This window comes from Eleutherodactylus coqui, chromosome 3, assembly GCF_035609145.1.
Source record: "Eleutherodactylus coqui strain aEleCoq1 chromosome 3, aEleCoq1.hap1, whole genome shotgun sequence".
Classification (NCBI taxonomy): domain Eukaryota; kingdom Metazoa; phylum Chordata; class Amphibia; order Anura; family Eleutherodactylidae; genus Eleutherodactylus; species Eleutherodactylus coqui.
In genome coordinates this window covers 314,688,174-314,701,731 of record NC_089839.1, presented here as the reverse complement: position 1 = coordinate 314,701,731, position 13,558 = coordinate 314,688,174, and the positions used below count along the sequence as shown (strand labels likewise).

Sequence of the window (13,558 nt, the reverse complement as noted above, 5' to 3'; positions counted from 1 at the left end):
TGCACCGCTGCCAGAGGGGGTCACGGCAAGGATTGGTCAGAGCGGTCTGCACCGCTGCCAGACGGGGTCACGGCAGGGATTGGTCAGATCAGTCCGCGCCGCTGTCGGAGGGCTCACGGTAGGGATTGGTCAGAGTGCTCTGTGCCGCTGTCGGAGGGGTCACGGCAGGGATTGGTCAGAGTGCTCTGTGCCGCTGTCGGAGGGGTCACGGCAGGGATCGGTTAGTCACGCACCATAAACCCCTCCACCACCGTCATACATGCAACATGAGCAACAAAGACCAGGCGAATGCCAGCGTACGCACCGACAGTCATGTGACCTATATCACTTAGTTGGGGGAGTCGCAGCATGTTGATCAAAGGGGCGGCGTCCTCCGGTGGCGCAGTGCGGTACAATAGGGCACATTAGACAACACACGACGATTATCAGCGAGGGATCAGAGGGCGCGGACATTACTCCTGCTGCAGCGCCATTGTCCCCAGTCATAGCGAACGGACCCCTAATAAAGGTCTAGTACTCCAGTCACCTCCAGAGCTGCAGCAACTAGTCACTGCGCTCATCTACAAAACACCTAAGTCACAAACATTTCTTACAGACCGTTTCAATCACCGTTCCTAATATTGCTGCTTGCCATCAGTGAATGGAAACAATATCATTTACATCCAAAGGCTGAAAACCCGAAACGTCTCACAGCTTTGCTCCAGCAGACCGACACAATGTATCAGCACCGCTGCCGGGCAACAGAGGAGCTGCTGCTGAGGGCGCTGAAAGCAGAGACAAAAGCTCCAATTCACTGACAGCAAGCAGAGGGCTGAAAAACAATGATAAATGTAAACACACAGATGCACTTCTTACACGATGATCCGGATCCACCATAAGAGGGAAGATCACCGGGATATACCATCAACTACCAACCAGGGGGGAGGCCAGCTACTGGGACCCCACCGATCCGACAATAAAGGGACCGCACGTTGTCAGATACACCCTGCTGAGAGACTGATCTGTAACACTGTATATAATGAGATATACCTATATATAGTACCGTACATACTGATCTATAGCCCCCGCACTGATATACATATATATATATATATATATATATATATATATATATATATATATATATATATATATATATATATATATATATATATATATATATAACACTGTATACACTGATCTATAGCCCCCATACTGATATATATATATATAACACTGTATATACTGATCTATAGCCCCCATACTGATATATATATATATAACACTGTATATACTGATCTATAGCCCCCGCACTGATATATATATATATAACACTGTATATACTGATCTATAGCCCCCATACTGATATATATATATATAACACTGTATATACTGATCTATAGCCCCCATACTGATATATATATATATAACACTGTATATACTGATCTATAGCCCCCGCACTGATATATATATATATAACACTGTATATACTGATCTATAGCCCCCGGACTGATATATATAACACTGTATATACTGATCTATAGCCCCCATACTGATATATATATATATATATATATATATATATATATATATATATAACACTGTATATACTGATCTATAGCCCCCGGACTGATATATGTATATATAACACTGTATATACTGATCTATAGCCCCCGTACTGATATATATATATATAACACTGTATATACTGATCTATAGCCCCCGGACTGATATATATAACACTGTATATACTGATCTATAGCCCCCGTACTGATATATATAACACTGTATATACTGATCTATAGCCCCCGTACTGATATATATATAACACTGTATATACTGATCTATAGCCCCCGTACTGATATATATATAACACTGTATATACTGATCTATAGCCCCCAGACTGATATATATATAGCACTGTATATACTGATCTATAGCCCCCATACTGATATATATATATAACACTGTATATACTGATCTATAGCCCCTGTACTGATATATATATATAACACTGTATATACTGATCTATAGCCCCCAGACTGATATATATATATATATAACACTGTATATATTGATCTATAGCCCCCGTACTGATATATATATAACACTGTATATACTGATCTATAGCCCCCGTACTGATATATATATAACACTGTATATACTGATCTATAGCCCCCATACTGATATATATATATAACACTGTATATACTGATCTATAGCCCCCGTACTGATATATATATATAACACTGTATATACTGATCTATAGCCCCCGTACTGATATATATATATATAACACTGTATATACTGATCTATAGCCCCCATACTGATATATATATATAACACTGTATATACTGATCTATAGCCCCCGTACTGATATATATATATAACACTGTATATACTGATCTATAGCCCCCAGACTGATATATATATATAACACTGTATATACTGATCTATAGCCCCCATACTGATATATATATATATAACACTGTATATACTGATCTATAGCCCCCATACTGATATATATATATAACACTGTATATACTGATCTATAGCCCCCGGACTGATATATATATAACACTGTATATACTGATCTATAGTCCCCGGCCTGATATATATATAACACTGTATATACTGATCTATAGCCCCCGGACTGATATATATAAACCACTGTATATACTGATCTATAGTCCCCGGACTGATATATATATAAATCTGTATATACTGATCTATAGCCCCCGGACTGATATATATATAGCACTGTATATACTGATCTATAGTCCCCATACTGATATATATATAACACTGTATATACTGATCTATAGCCCCCATACTGATATATATATAACACTGTATATACTGATCTATAGCCCCCGTACTGATATATGTATAACACTGTATATACTGATCTATAGCCCCCGGACTGATATATATATAACACTGTATATACTGACCTATAGCCCCCGTACTGATATATATATATATATAACACTGTATATACTGATCTATAGTCCCCATACTGATATATATATAACACTGTATATACTGATCTATAGGCCCCGCACTGATATATATATATATATTTAACACTGTATATACTGATCTATAGCCCCCATACTGATATATATATAACACTGTATATACTGATCTATAGCCCCTGTACTGATATATATATAACACTGTATATACCGATCTATAGCCCCCGCACTGACATATATATAACACTGTATATACTGACCTATAGCCCCCGTACTGATATATATATATATAACACTGTATATACTGATCTATAGTCCCCATACTGATATATATATAACATTGTATATACTGACCTATAGCCCCCGGACTGATATATATATAACACTGTATATACTGATCTATAGCCCCCGGACTGATATATATATAACACTGTATATACTGATCTATAGTCCCCATACTGATATATATATAACATTGTATATACTGACCTATAGCCCCCGTACTGATATATATATAACACTGTATATACTGATCTATAGCCCCCGGACTGATATATATAAAACACTGTATATACTGATCTATAGTCCCCGTACTGATATATATATAACACTGTATATACTGATCTATAGCCCCCGTACTGATATATATATAGCACTGTATATACTGATCTATAGCCCCCGTACTGATATATATAACACTGTATATACTGATCTATAGCCCCCGGACTGATAGATAGATATATATATATATATCAGTATGGGGACTATAGATCAGTATATACAGTGTTAGATATATATATATATATATATATATATATATATATCTAACACTGTATATACTGATCTATAGTCCCCATACTGATATATATATATATATATATATCTATCTATCAGTCCGGGGGCTATAGATCAGTATATACAGTGTTATATATATCAGTACGGGGGCTATAGATCAGTATATACAGTGTTATATATCAGTATGGGGACTATAGATCAGTATATACAGTGCTATATATATATATATATATATATAGCACTGTATATACTGATCTATAGTCCCCATACTGATATATATATATAACACTGTATATACTGATCTATAGTCCCCATACTGATATATATATAACACTGTATATGCTGATCTATAGCCCCCGTACTGATATATATATATATATAACACTGTATATACTGATCTATCGCCCCCGTACTGATATATATATATATATAACACTGTATATACTGTTCTATAGCCCCCATACTGATATATATAACACTGTATATACTGATCTATAGCCCCCATACTGATATATATAGATATATATATATAACACTGTATATACTGATCTATAGCCCCCGGACTGATATATATATAGCACTGTATATACTGATCTATAGTCCCCATACTGATATATATATATATATAACACTGTATATACTGATCTATAGTCCCCATACTGATATATATATAACACTGTATATGCTGATCTATAGCCCCCGTACTGATATATATATATATATAACACTGTATATACTGATCTATCGCCCCCGTACTGATATATATATATATATATATATATAACACTGTATATACTGATCTATAGCCCCCGTACTGATATATATATAACATTGTATATACTGACCTATAGCCCCCGTACTGATATATATATATATATATATAACAGTGTATATACTGATCTATAGTCCCCATACTGATATATACATAACATTGTATATACTGACCTATAGCCCCAGTACTGATATATATAACACTGTATATACTGATCTATAGCCCCCGTACTGATATATATATATATATAAAACACTGTATATACTGATCTATAGCCCCCGTACTGATATATATATATATAACACTGTATATACTGATCTATAGCCCCCGTACTGATATATATATATAACACTGTATATACTGATCTATAGCCCCCGTACTGATATATATATAACACTGTATATACTGATCTATAGCCCCCGTACTGATATATATATAACACTGTATATACTGATCTATAGCCCCCGTACTGATATATATATATAACACTGTATATACTGATCTATAGCCCCCGTACTGATAAATATATATATAAAACTGTATATACTGATCTATAGCCCCCGTACTGATATATATATATATATATATATATATAAAACACCGTATATACTGATCTATAGCCCCCGTACTGATATATATATATATATAAAACACTGTATATACTGACCTATAGCCCCCGGACTGATATATATATAACACTGTATATACTGATCTATAGCCCCCGTACTGATATATATATATATAACACTGTATATACTGATCTATAGCCCCCGGACTGATATATATAACACTGTATATACTGATCTATAGCCCCCATACTGATATATATATATATATAACACTGTATATACTGATCTATAGCCCCCGTACTGATATATATAACACTGTATATACTGATCTATAGCACCCATACTGATATATATATATAACACTGTATATACTGATCTATAGCCCCCGGAATGATATATATATATAACACTGTATATACTGATCTATAGCCCCCGTACTGATATATATATATATAACACTGTATATACTGATCTATAGCCCCCGTACCGATACATATATAACACGGTATATACTGATCTATAGGCCCCGCACTGATATATATATAACACTGTATATACTGATCTGTAGCCCCTGTACTGATATATATATATATATAACACTGTATATACTGATCTATAGCCCCCGTACTGATATAAATATATAACACTGTATATACTGACCTATAGTCCCCGTACTGATATATATATATAACACTGTATATACTGATCTATAGCCCCCGTACTGATATATATATATATAACACTGTATATACTGATCTATAGCCCCCGGACTGATATATATATAACACTGTATATACTGATCTATAGCCCCCGGACTGATATATATATAACACTGTATATACTGATCTATAGCTCCCGTACTGATATATATATATATAACACTGTATACACTGATCTATAGCCCCCGTACTGATATATATATAACACTGTATATACTGATCTATAGCCCCTGTACCGATATATATATATAACACTGTATATAGTGATCTATAGCCCCGTACCGATACATATATAACACTGTATATACTGATCTATAACCCCCGCACTGATATATATATATAACACTGTATATATACTGATCTATAGCCCCCGGACTGATATAGATATATATAACACTGTATATACTGATCTATAGCCCCCAGACTGATATTTATATATATATATATATATAACACTGTATATACTGTTCTATAGCCCCCATACTGATATATATAACACTGTATATACTGATCTATAGCCCCCGGACTGATATATATATAACACTGTATATACTGATCTATAGTCCCCGGACTGATATATATATAACACTGTATATACTGATCTATAGCCCCCGGACTGATATATATAAAACACTGTATATACTGATCTATAGCCCCCGGACTGATATATATATAGCACTGTATATACTGATCTATAGTCCCTGTACTGATATATATATAACACTGTATATACTGATCTATAGCCCCCGTACTGATAGATATATAACACTGTATATACTGATCTATAGCCCCCGTACTGATATATATATAACACTGTATATACTGATCTATAGCCCCCGTACTGATATATATATAACACTGTATATACTGATCTATAGCCCCCAGACTGATATATATATATATATATATATATATAACACTGTATATACTGATCTATAGCCCCCAGACTGATATATATAACACTGTATATACTGATCTATAGCCCCCAGACTGATATATATATATATATATATATATATATATATAACACTGTATATACTGATCTATAGGCCCCGCACTGATATATATATAACACTGTATATACTGATCTATAGCCCCCGTACTGATATATATATATATATATATATATATAACACTGTATATACTGATCTATAGCCCCCATACTGATATATATAACACTGTATATACTGATCTATAGCCCCCTGTACTGATATATATATATATATATAACACTGTATATACTGATCTATAGCCCCCAGACTGATATATATATATATATATATAACACTGTATATACTGATCTATAGCCCCCGTACTGATATATATATAACACTGTATATACTGATCTATAGCCCCCATACTGATATATATATATAACACTGTATATACTGTTCTATAGCCCCCGTACTGATATATATATATAACACTGTATATACTGATCTATAGCCCCCAGACTGATATATATATATAACACTGTATATACTGATCTATAGTCCCCATACTGATATATATATATAACACTGTATATACTGATCTATAGCCCCCATACTGATATATATATATAACACTGTATATACTGATCTATAGCCCCCATACTGATATATATATATAACACTGTATATACTGATCTATAGCCCCCATACTGATATATATATATAACACTGTATATACTGATCTATAGCCCCATACTGATATATATATATAACACTGTATATACTGATCTATAGTCCCCGGCCTGATATATATATAACACTGTATATACTGATCTATAGCCCCCGGACTGATATATATAAACCACTGTATATACTGATCTATAGTCCCCGGACTGATATATATATAAATCTGTATATACTGATCTATAGCCCCCGGACTGATATATATATATAGCACTGTATATACTGATCTATAGTCCCCATACTGATATATATATAACACTGTATATACTGATCTATAGCCCCCATACTGATATATATATAACACTGTATATACTGATCTATAGCCCCCGTACTGATATATGTATAACACTGTATATACTGATCTATAGCCCCCGGACTGATATATATATAACACTGTATATACTGACCTATAGCCCCCGTACTGATATATATATATATATATAACACTGTATATACTGATCTATAGTCCCCATACTGATATATATATAACACTGTATATACTGATCTATAGGCCCCGCACTGATATATATATATATATTTAACACTGTATATACTGATCTATAGCCCCCATACTGATATATATATAACACTGTATATACTGATCTATAGCCCCTGTACTGATATATATATAACACTGTATATACCGATCTATAGCCCCCGCACTGACATATATATAACACTGTATATACTGACCTATAGCCCCCGTACTGATATATATATATATAACACTGTATATACTGATCTATAGTCCCCATACTGATATATATATAACATTGTATATACTGACCTATAGCCCCCGGACTGATATATATATAACACTGTATATACTGATCTATAGCCCCCGGACTGATATATATATAACACTGTATATACTGATCTATAGTCCCCATACTGATATATATATAACATTGTATATACTGACCTATAGCCCCCGTACTGATATATATATAACACTGTATATACTGATCTATAGCCCCCGGACTGATATATATAAAACACTGTATATACTGATCTATAGTCCCCGGACTGATATATATATATATATATATATATAGCACTGTATATACTGATCTATAGTCCCCATACTGATATATAACACTGTATATACTGATCTATAGCCCCCGTACTGATATATATAACACTGTATATACTGATCTATAGCCCCCGGACTGATATATATATATATATATATATATCTAACACTGTATATACTGATCTATAGTCCCCATACTGATATATATATAACACTGTATATGCTGATCTATAGCCCCCGTACTGATATATATATATATATATATAACACTGTATATACTGATCTATCGCCCCCGTACTGATATATATATATATAACACTGTATATACTGATCTATAGCCCCCGTACTGATATATATATAACATTGTATATACTGACCTATAGCCCCCGTACTGATATATATATATATATATATATAACAGTGTATATACTGATCTATAGTCCCCATACTGATATATACATAACATTGTATATACTGACCTATAACCCCCGTACTGATATATATAACACTGTATATACTGATCTATAGCCCCCGTACTGATATATATATATATAACACTGTATATACTGATCTATAGCCCCCGTACTGATATATATATATATATATATATATATAAAACACTGTATATACTGATCTATAGCCCCCGTACTGATATATATATATATAACACTGTATATACTGATCTATAGCCCCCGTACTGATATATATATATATAACACTGTATATACTGATCTATAGCCCCCGTACTGATATATATATAACACTGTATATACTGATCTATAGCCCCCGTACTGATATATATATAACACTGTATATACTGATCTATAGCCCCCGTACTGATATATATATATAACACTGTATATACTGATCTATAGCCCCCGTACTGATAAATATATATATAACACTGTATATACTGATCTATAGTCCCCGTACTGATATATATATATATATATATATATATAAAACACCGTATATACTGATCTATAGCCCCCGTACTGATATATATATATATATATAAAACACTGTATATACTGACCTATAGCCCCCGGACTGATATATATATAACACTGTATATACTGATCTATAGCCCCCGTACTGATAAATATATATATAACACTGTATATACTGATCTATAGTCCCCGTACTGATATATATATATATATATATATAAAACTGTATATACTGATCTATAGCCCCCGTACTGATTTATATATATATATATATATATATATATATAAAACACCGTATATACTGATCTATAGCCCCCGTACTGATATATATATATATATATATATAAAACACTGTATATACTGACCTATAGCCCCCGGACTGATATATATATAACACTGTATATACTGATCTATAGCCCCCGTATTGATATATATATATAAAACACTGTATATACTGCTCTATAGCCCCTGTACTGATATATATATAACACTGTATATACTGATCTATAGCCCCCGGACTGATATACATATAACACTGTATATACTGATCTATAGCCCCCGGACTGATATATATATAACACTGTATATACTGATCTATAGCCCCCGTACTGATATATATATATATATAACACTGTATATACTGATCTATAGCCCCCGTACTGATATATATATATATAACACTGTATACACTAATCTATAGCCCCCGGACTGATATATATATATAACACTGTATATACTGATCTATAGCCCCCATACTGATATATATATATATATATATAACACTGTATATACTGATCTATAGCCCCCATACTGATATATATATATATAACACTGTATATACTGATCTATAGCCCCCATACTGATATATATATATAAAACACTGTATATACTGCTCTATAGCCCCTGTACTGATATATATATAACACTGTATATACTGATCTATAGCCCCCGGACTGATATATATATAACACTGTATATACTGATCTATAGCCCCCGGACTGATATATATATATAACACTGTATATACTGATCTATAGCCCCCATACTGATATATATATATATATATATATAACACTGTATATACTGATCTATAGCCCCCATACTGATATATATATATATATATATAACACTGTATATACTGATCTATAGCCCCCATACTGATATATATATATAAAACACTGTATATACTGCTCTATAGCCCCTGTACTGATATATATATATAACACTGTATATACTGATCTATAGCCCCCGTACTGATATATATATATATAACACTGTATATACTGATCTATAGCCCCCATACTGATATATATATATATATATATAACACTGTATATACTGATCTATAGCCCCCGGACTGATATATGTATATATAACACTGTATATACAGATCTATAGTCCCCATACTGATATATGTATATATAACACTGTATATACTGATCTATAGCCCCCGTACTGATATATATATATATAACACTGTATATACTGATCTATAGCCCCCATACTGATATATATATATATATATATAACACTGTATATACTGATCTATAGCCCCCGTACTGATATATATATATATATAAAACACTGTATATACTGATCTATAGCCCCCGTACTGATATATATATATATAACACTGTATATACTGATCTATAGCCCCCGCACTGATATATATATATATATATAACACTGTATATACTGATCTATAGCCCCCGGACTGATATATATAACACTGTATATACTGACCTATAGTCCCCATACTGATATATATATATATATAACACTGTATATACTGATCTATAGCCCCCGCACTGATATATATATATAACACTGTATATACTGATCTATAGCCCCCGGACTGATATATATATATAAAACACTGTATATACTGCTCTATAGCCCCTGTACTGATATATATATATAACACTGTATATACTGATCTATAGCCCCCGGACTGATATATGTATATATAACACTGTATATACTGATCTATAGCCCCCGTACTGATATATATATATATAACACTGTATATACTGATCTATAGCCCCCGTACTGATATATATATAACACTGTATATACTGATCTATAGCCCCCGGACTGATATATGTATATATAACACTGTATATACAGATCTATAGCCCCCGGAGTGATATATATATATATATATATAACACTGTATATACTGATCTATAGCCCCCGGACTGATATATGTATATATAACACTGTATATACAGATCTATAGTCCCCATACTGATATATGTATATATAACACTGTATATACTGATCTATAGCCCCCGTACTGATATATATATATATAACACTGTATATACAGATCTATAGCCCCCGGACTGATATATATATATATAACACTGTATATACTGATCTATAGCCCCCGGACTGATATATATATATATATAACACTGTATATACTGATCTATAGCCCCCATACTGATATATATATATATAACACTGTATATACTGATCTATAGCCCCCGGACTGATATATGTATATATAACACTGTATATACTGATCTATAGCCCCCGTACTGATATATATATATATATAACACTGTATATACTGATCTATAGCCCCCGTACTGATATATATATAACACTGTATATACTGATCTATAGCCCCCGTACTGATATATATATAACACTGTATATACTGATCTATAGCCCCCGTACTGATATATATATAACACTGTATATACTGATCTATAGCCCCCGGACTGATATATATATAACACTGTATATACTGATCTATAGCCCCCGGACTGATATATATATATATATATATAACACTGTATATACTGATCTATAGTCCCCATACTGATATATATATATATAACACTGTATATACTGATCTATAGCCCCCATACTGATATATATATATATAACTGTATATACTGATCTATAGCCCCCGGACAGATATATATATATAACACTGTATATACTGATCTATAGCCCCCGGACTGATATATATATATATAACACTGTATATACTGACCTATAGCCCCCGTACTGATATATATATATATAACACTGTATATACTGATCTATAGCCCCCGGACTGAGGTAGATATATATATATGATATCCCAGTATATCTGCGGGCAGTCACCAGGTAGCAGTTGCGCACCGGCCCTCGGCTGTGGCCCCGCATATATTCGGGCTGCAGGCAGGGGCCGCTCTTGCGGGGGGAGGGTCACACACGGCCTCGCTGCACGACACCGGGCCTCATAGATCAGGCGCTTACCGTAGGCGGGTTCCCGGGGCGCTCGGAGCCCTCAGCGTCCTCCCCCGGCCTCCATGTCTGCTAGTCCCGATCTCTCAGCGGAGACTCCGGGAGGACCCAGCGCAGCTCCAACTGGGGGCAGGCCGTTTCCGTGGACCACGCCCATCTTTCGTCGCCCATCCAATCCACACCCACCACAGCCTGACTGACAGGACCCTCTTGCCCAATCACATACCGTAATCTACGCTAAACCCGTAGACCTCCAAAAAGCCGTTTTCCTATTAGCTGCTTGCGGCTGAGTGACGTATGAATTATCAAATGGGAGAGTGTAAAGTGTTAGGGCGGGCTCGTAAATCATCAACCAATAGGAGAGGAGGGTCGCATGGCGCAGCTCAAAGTTAGTAAATAGTTTTGTGAGGAGAATGTTTCTCTCCTGGGATTGGTTCGTGAAATTACCTAGGCGGGACTAACAACGAAGCATTCCACCAATGCCTACGATGTACGCATGATTGACAAGCGGACAGACAAATGGAAAGTGACCGAAGGTATAGATCTGGATTGTTGACAGAGCATTACATCACCACGTGACTGCCCCTCCCCCGCGTGCATCCGAAAAGCTGCAACAGATGGCGCTATGGAGTCATGTTACCGAACTCAACCAATAGATGGCGCCACATGTGACTGCTGCAGACATAGGAGATGGAATTAGATACAGCAGACAGTATTACACAGGATAGGATTAGATACACAGCTCAGCAGACAGTATCACACGGGATAGGATTAGATACACGGCTCAGCTGACGGTATCACACAGGATAGGATTAGATACACAGCTCAGCAGACAGTATCACAC

General features: G+C 34.4%; 1 protein-coding gene across 1 annotated transcript in view; it reads right to left on the bottom strand.

The window, feature by feature from the left end:
• TESK2 (testis associated actin remodelling kinase 2) overlaps window positions 1–12,863 on the bottom strand; it is a 56,410-nt gene extending 43,547 nt beyond the window's left edge. The window contains 1 exon segment of the mRNA XM_066597978.1: window positions 12,727–12,863. The gene's annotated coding sequence lies outside the window, so the exon portion shown is untranslated.
• Window positions 12,864–13,558: the final 695 nt, after the last annotated feature.